We start from the raw sequence: 8,631 nt of genomic DNA on the forward strand, positions 1-8,631 counted from the left end.
ACAGGGGAGAAGTGGGAGATTTTTATGATCTACCCTTGGCAAGGACAAAATATAAAAGAATAACCATTGCACTTAGTTTGCTGTGCGTAGACAATCTCTGACTTTTTCACCTGATGAGGAGTTAGGCTACTGCAGCCACCCATACTATGCAATTAATTTCAAGTGTCTGCATCCACAGACCATCATCTGATCTGGCTGACTAGTCCGAGCCTAGTTCAATCAGCAGATACTAAATTGAAGAGAGTGATTAATTTTTTTTTTTGACATAGTGCACAATAGGAGGGTTGAAGAAGATGAAGTGAGTGTTTGGTGATTAAACCCCACTGTGACATCATATGGTGGAGTCTAGACACGGGTGGTGGTGGTGAAGGGGTGAAGAGCAATGTTGAAGATCTGCATGGATGAGATGTAGAGAAGGACGTCTAAAGGGCTCACTGGAAGGATCAACTGGGAAGACTGGTTTTGATGAAGACTGGATGTGAATGGTGTGGGGGAGGGTTGCATTGAGCTGACACTAAGGGTTTCACAAAAGTTTTTCATAGTAGCAGTTAACTAGTAGTCTAGTCGTTATGTATGAAAGAAAGATGCAGTGAGAGGAGTTCTAACGAACAATGAAAATTGTATTTCGTAATGCAGAATGTTTAAGCATTCCACTGTGACATGCCACACTATGTAGGATCACATTTTATAAACATGACAAAAAAAAGAAGCATTTTTTGTTATTCTAAATAAAAGAAACAACAAAATAACCAGTTGTCATCAAAGAAGTGTGGCTGCCTGGGGCACAGATGTCAGCTAGCAGCTAGGTTACCATGACATAGTCGACTTTTTAACACCTAACTGACACAAACACCTGACAGCAGCAAAGGAAGGACCTGTTTTTACACTTTGACAGCGATGAGATGATTGGATCACTGAAGTGATAGAAAAATCTGATTGAGTGAACGACTTCAGTCAGCTGATTAAGTTGGAAACAGAACCCCTGTGATGTTCATTCATTTCTATGGCAACCTCTGTGATCTTAAAATGTCTGGTTGGTTCATCTGTCTTTAACATAACATGTTGCAGGCCAACCTCCTCACATATTTGTTGCCATGCATTTTTGGTCCTGTTTTGTCTCATTTTCTGCATGAACATTACAAACAGAAAATTAGCTTCTCTCCCATGTTTGTGGCGGCATTTCTAACCTTCCTCAAAGAAATGGATTTCCTTGCGTTGAACTAGGGCCATACGCCCAAATCACAGATACTAAACAAAGTAGCAAGGCAGTTATAATAACTAGAGGAGGTGTGGAGATAGTCACTCTTCCTGAACATAGTCTTCCTTGGGACCTCTCTGCAGGTTTCACTTGGATCTTCTGTTCCACCAGTCTTTACCACAGATGTTTCATCAACAGGAGTGGGAATGAGAGGAAAAGAAGAAATAAAAGAGTATAATTCCTCAGAGAAAATATCCAGAGAAAGGAGTGATGATGACACCGGTGTCAGAGTTAATGAGGGACTCGACCCTGTGACCTGCAGGGTCATTAGGAGGTCTATGATGCAGTGTGTTGACGGATTACAGCCCTTATGTCACTGCTCGCCTACTTAGCACAACAGACTGCTCGACATGAAAAGGCAGCAGTTGATGGACAGATTGACTGATATGTTGATTGATCGCTTTGGACAGCTAATCAGTTGACGTGGTAGAGTGATAATTTCTATGATGTGATGAAGACATATTTATTTGAGAATTTGACTCACCGATTAATAAGTGTACGTATCATTACAGATTAAACATTTGTAATTATTCTGTAACACCAGATTGCTAGTTTTTTTTTTATGTTGAAAACATGTTTTTCCTGTTTATTTTTGCTCTGGAATGTGGAAATTCCAAAGTCAACCCTCTGTCCCTTTTCATTAAGAAAAGTTCCCATACTCGGCCTCATGCTTTACGCGCGCTTTTCTTGCCTGGAATAAAAACCCTCCCTTTCACTCTGCTCCTCCTGGAACCTCCCACCAAAGCCCCCCACCTCCCCACCCCTTCTGAACTTTTTTTTCTTGGAGGGACTTTAAGGAAGAATGTCATTCAACACATTCAACCGCGCGCCCCCAAATCTCTGCTGCAAACATGTTCCCACTGATTCTCTTAAAGAATTAATTGCTCCAAATAATCTCACCATCTGGTTGTGGAGGTCCATACCTACGAGGCTGCTTGCATTGCGGAGGTTGGGGCCTATTCAGACGCCCGCAATGCTGCTGTGGTGTAGAGAGAGAGAGAGAGAGAGAGAGAGAGAGAGAGAGAGAGAGAGAGAGGTGGTGAGGCTTGCCAGGAGGCTGAAAAGAGGAGGGAATGACAAAGACCACCATCTGCTCCTTGTCTTTCTTGTTGGCGACCCCGGACGCCAGCAGAGACCCTAAATCCCTATGATCCAACTGCAGACCACTGACTGGAATGTTATTGAGAGAGATGATGGGGAGAAAGAGGAAGGCAGTAAGTGAGAAAGAAAGAATGGAGTCTTGAGAGCAGGAGGATTCCACTTCTCTCATCATCATCATCTCAGTTTTTTTTCCCCTCTTTTGCATTCCATTAAACCAGCATCCAAATTTTATGCAAACCTTTGAAACATTGCAGAGGATGAAATTCAAATCTGGTGTGTTTTTACAAGCTAACTGAAGGTTAAATCTCTCTTGACGCCAGAAAAATACACATCCACAAAAACACCATCTTGTGTACTTATTTGGTCAAAATTGTAATAACTCCATATGCTACACAATGTTGCCATTTCCCAGCAAACATGTGACGTCAGGGAGATGTTCAGAACATGCCTTTTTATCATCTGTCAGTCTGGACCCACTTTTGTATGTCTGATGGACGTTCAGAGAGGTTTAATATTTGGATGTCTGGCCCCTTTTGGACATCTGTGGACGTGCAACACAGGTTAAATATTCAAATGTCTGGCTAGTGAGCCACTTGGATGTTTGTGGACGTTCAACACAGGTTTAGTATCTAAACGTCTGGCGTCTTGGACCCTTATGGACATGCACAATAGGTTAAATATTTGAATGTCTGACCCCTTTTGGAAGTCTCTTAAAGTGCAAAACAGGTTCAATGTCTCAACCACAATCTAGGACACTACTTTTTGGATGTTTGTGGACGTGCAAGAAAGCTAAATATCTTGACTTCTAGCCAGACCTCTACAGGTATCTAACGCAGTTTCAACATCAGAACCAATCAAAGTTTTTTGACAAATAGTAAAGTGAAATACATGCTATATAAAGAAAAAATCATTAAATTATAGTGAAAATGGCTATGCTATTATTATTATTATTATTATGCTATTTCCAAGTGAGGCTATCCAGTTATTCATAATTACATGAGGGTTGCAAAGGGGCAGACTTTCGGGGAGATTTACAGACATTTTCCAAGGAATCAGGTATACTTGTCCAATTTCAATAAAGAATTGTAGCTTATACAACCCCTATTCTATTTTTTTTTTAAAAGAGTTGGGAGGCTGTGTAAAACATAAACTGCTAAAGCGCTCTAGCAGATGAAAGGAGGAAAGCTAGAAGGACTGTGTTAATGAAAGACATCATGAAATACTAATCTTGACCCCTAAGCAGCTGTCCTTTGGATGTCTTTGTAAAGACACCCAAAAATGACATTATAAAAACTTTCTTTTTGAACCCTGTAATGATGTCATTTGGACTTCAATAGTGAACATTGAAAAGAAAACAGAATAACCCCCAAATCACACCAGATCCGTGTTCAGTCCGTCTCTGATCCGCCACGGCAGTGGAGCCGGTTTTGTGATGACTCAGCATGTTTTGAAATCATGGCACGCATTTGCCGTGGCATCATTTTGATAAGCTTATGCAATGTCACAACATTTATTTCCGTCCAGAGTTGCATTAATTTTTTCGCCAAGATCTTGTATTGGTGATGGGAGAGTCGGGCCGCTGCATAAAGTCTTTTCCAGCACATCCCAAAGATTCTCAATGCGGTTAAGGTCTGGACTCTGTGGTGGCCAATCCATGTGTGAAAATGATGTCCCATGCTCCCTGAACCACTCTTTCACAATTTCAGCCTGACAAATCCTGACATTGTCGTCTTGGAATATGCCCATGCCATCAGGGAAGAAAAAATCCTTTGATGGAAAAACCTGGTCATTCTGTATATTCAGGTAGTCAACTGACCACATTTTTTGGGCACATAACGTTGCTGAACCTAGACCTGACCAACTGAATCAACCCCAGATCATATCGCTGCCCCCACAGGCTTGTACAGTAGGCACTAGGCATGATGGGTGCATCACTTCATCCCCCTCTCTTCTTACCCTAATGGGCCCATCACTCTGGAACAGGGTAAATCTTGACACATGAACTTTTTCCATTGCTCCAGAGTCCAGTCTTTATGCTACCTAACAAATTGAAGCCCTTTTTCCCCGATTAGCCTCACTGATAAGTGCTTTTCTTAAGGGTTACACAGCTGTTTAGTCCCAATCTCTTGAGCTCTCTTTACATTGTGCGTCTGGTAATGCTCTTACTTTCACTTTAAACATAGCCATGAGTTCTACTGCTGATTTTTTACAATTTGATTTCACCAAACTTTTAAATGATCTCCGATCACGATCATTCAAGATTTTTTTCCGTATATTGTAACTTGTATTGCTGAGTATTTGTGATGTAATTAAAATGAACTTTTTTTGTTGTCAAGGATGCAGACTAAATCAGTTACTTTAGTATTAGACTAGTTTACTGATTATTCATTTGAGTTATCAGTTATATATGCCTCCCTAAATCACAGATCAAAGATTGGTTTGTGTTTTTGGAGCCATCCGTAATTATGCTTATCTGTATAAACGTAAGCTGTGCTCATTGTCTTCGCCTTTCAGTAATGGTTTTATAAAGTGATACTTTCATATTTGTATGCTGCCACAGTTGCCGTGGAAACATGAGGTGTATTGCGATAAAACTCAGAAGTGGTGTTAATAGTTAAGTACGAGGCAGTAGTAGACAGGCTGCATATCATTGGAATTTACCTGGAAAAGAGCACCAAATTCAATTTGGGTTTCTGCTGTTCAAGTAAAGATGACCTTTTGATTTCTGTCTTTTTCTGTTTTTTCTACAAATACAAACCAGATTCCTCAATACGCTTGTGCAACCTTATTTAGTCTTCACATTTGCAAAGAAATTAGACATTCCAACTTAGGACTCAAAAGTCTATGATGAATCAAAGACTGAAGTTTATGAGGAGGTGTTGGAAAGCAGCTGCTGAATTGTTGGTTCTCATTTTGGTCATTTCAACTAATCTTTTTTGGGCTCACCTGTCACATGCCTTCTGGAACAATAGTGGGCCTAATCAAATCTATTGTGAATTTTTTGCATTGCACTTGTCATAAACAAACAGTCCTGTAGTGATAATGAGTTTTTTCCCTTTAATTGTGTAATGTTTATGACAATTAAAGGAAAATTAATAGCATCAATTTAATGTTACATGATTGATACACTGGCTGAGCCCCCCTGCAAGCAGCTCCTTTGCAAGCTCCAGTGAAGACAAGTGGAGGCAGACTCTGATGACACCATAGTATTGCAGCGTAGTCCTGCTACAAAGAGAGCAGAGGATACTCGCCTAGCTCAAGTAAGCTCTGCAGATTGCCTCACATCCTTTCAGAAAGTTTAAACAAATGCCAAAATTGAAGATTTTGTGATAAATGATAGATGAATTAAGGTTGTGTAATGATGACAATGCCATCATCAAAGTAAATCATGAGATTGTGATGTTTATTGCATCTTCGGCAATATCTGCTACAATACAGCTCTGCTCTCCGTAGAAACGAAGAAGCTCCAGTCCTTCTGCCTGTGAAGCACAGTAGCCTTCAGTGTTGATAGGCTAATACTTGCTGTGGGTGTGACATTGAAAGAGAATAGAGTGGTGACAATGAATGTTTTATAAGATCTTATAACGCAATACTTCATACCTGGGTTGAGACATGACGAGGTGTTGCTGTTATTGAGCACGTTGGAGGACATTGTGATCAGTATGTGTACAGTAAGAAGGATTTTAAAATGCTACGAACTTTGCTCGCAGTACTGAACAAGCATCCAGTTTGTTTTTGGATTGCAAAGTTTTCTCAAACTGTTTGTAGACTGTGATTAATTTTAATAATAGACTAATAGAGTTCTTCAATCTTATCTGCTTCCTGTTGGGACGCAGAGGAGTGTGATTCAAGTATTTCATTGTGATCGACAAACATGCAGTACCTTGTAAGTCACCAGACTCTCTTGCTTGTTTTGATGAGCTCTTTATAGTTAATTTTGTCTTTGGTACCTCATATAACCACGATCTGATCCTGGTGAAGGCCCCACTACAGCTGAAGATTTAGCAGCAAGTCATTGCGATAACTTTCCATCTAGAAGTGTCCCTTTTGATTCACTCATTACTCAGTAAGGGCGCACTCACACTTGGCCCAGTTGCTCCGTACCGTGCCGAAGCATGGTTGTCCCTCCTCCCCTGTCCCCCGCTGGCCTGCACTCAGATTGCTCCGGCTGCGACCGGGCCTGAGCACTGTTACCTCTTGTACATATTTAATCACGTCATATAGCAGTCGCAGCAGAATGGAGAACAACACACACGACTTGATTTTTTGTGACTTATTTGGTGTCTTTTTGGTCATAGATGGCACTCTCACATTCCTGGATTTCATGATTATGCAAGGCAGCGTAATACGCATAATAACACTTCATGTCCATGTTGCGCACCCATGCTAGTGCTTGTGCATGAGTAACCGTACCGTGACAGCACACCGCTTCAAACCGTGCCAGGGCCAAGGAAGCATTGATTGATACCCTGCGCAATCGAACTACTGGAGCCTATGATCAGGTTGTTCTTACTGATAAATTTGTTTACATCCTAGTTTTGAAAACATTACAGTTTATTTTTAACACCCTCATATAAAGGAGATGATGCAGACTGATTCCAGTATGAAAGAAAATCCTCTTATACCCCTTTTCCACTGGTCAAAAATCCCACTTAAACCAGCCAAGGGCTTTTGTGTGCAATGGGAATGTAAACTCAGCATTTACACCTGGGTCAACTGACTCTGCAGTAGACATGGGTTTTTATCACGTCAGCTCGGCTTTGATCCAAACATAAGACCCAGGTGAACACACTAAATAAGGAAGGAATTTGGGATGCGGTCTATTTAAGGACATTTTATTACTGGACACAGTGTTGGAGGTGGAGACTATGGAACTATTGTCCAAGTTACAGGTGACAACTTTGGTCTTCACTGCTTGTTTGGTTTTGTTGAATAATTCAGTGCCGGATATTGTTGCCACTTTTGTCTTGCTGAGAAAGAGGACTTTTGGACAGAATTTAATGAGGGTTCAGCAAAGATAGTTACGTGAACTCAAGCACAAAAATCGCGTCAAATCCAGGCTTCTCTATGTGATGGGTGTTAAACGTTCTTGCATTGTGAATTCCTTGCAGTATTTCAATACATGGGAAAATATCTCAGTTGATATTATGCTTGATGTATTGGAGGGTATGGCACAATATGAAATGAAACTGCTAACACTGCACTTGATAGACAAATATGCAACATCAAAGGAAGTAGACAAGAGCACTAAGAGCTTTATATGGCTAAATAGAACAAAACAACAAACCTGCTGCAAGTTAGTAGAGGACTCAAAAGACTTGGAGTTAAATGCCTTCCAATCCTGGTCTTTACTTCACAATCTACTACTTATCTTTGGAGACTTTGTCCAAAAATCAACACTGGTATTTGCTGTTGTTGCTTCAAATTCTAAACTTTGTATTTTCTCCAGTGTTATCTAACAGTATTACTGTACCATTTTCTTGAAACACTTGATCGCTGAACACCACATTTTATTTTAAGCATTTGTTTCCAAACTAGAAGCTGCTGGCGAAGCATCTTTTTATGGTGCGTTACCCTACATGTATTCTTAAAATTGGACCACTTTTGCATAGCTTGTGCATGAGCTATGAAGCAACCCATATTTTTTTTTTAAGAGCAACTGAAAAGGTTAAAAAATGTAACTAAAACATTGGCAAAGAAACACCAAAGTCAAATAGCTTACAGTTAGCAGACATTTGACCGCAACAGAATGATGATCGGACCAGGTAAAATCCATCCATCCATCTTCGTCTGCTTATCACGGGTTGAGTCGTGGTGGCAGCAGGCTCATTAGGGTATTCCAGACATCCATTTCCCCAGCAATGCTTTCCTGCTCCTCCTGGGCCCGGATAGCTCCTCCTCGAGCTCAGCACAAAGTCAAACACGTTTCCAGTGGGTGTTGGAGTCTGCCAGGGCTATCCCATGTCCCTGATCCTATTCATGATATTTACGGATCTCAAGGCACAGTGGTGGTGAGGACAGTGGAATCTCTGTTTTTTGCAGATGACATGGTTCTTCTGGCTTCTTCATTCTGTGACCTCCAGCAGGCACTGGAGCGGTTTGCAGTCGAGTTCGAAGCGGTCGGGATGAGGGTCAGCACCTCTAAGTCTGAGGCCATGGTTCTCTGCCCGAAAATGGGAGATTGCCTTCTCCGGTTGGCAGGAGTAGGGCCGCTGCTCCTTCACATTGAAAGGAGCCAGCTGAGTTGGTTCGGGCATCTGATCGGAATGCCT

Source organism: Pagrus pagrus, assembly GCF_965226575.1.
Source record: "Pagrus pagrus genome assembly, chromosome: 7".
NCBI classification, from domain to species: domain Eukaryota; kingdom Metazoa; phylum Chordata; class Actinopteri; order Spariformes; family Sparidae; genus Pagrus; species Pagrus pagrus.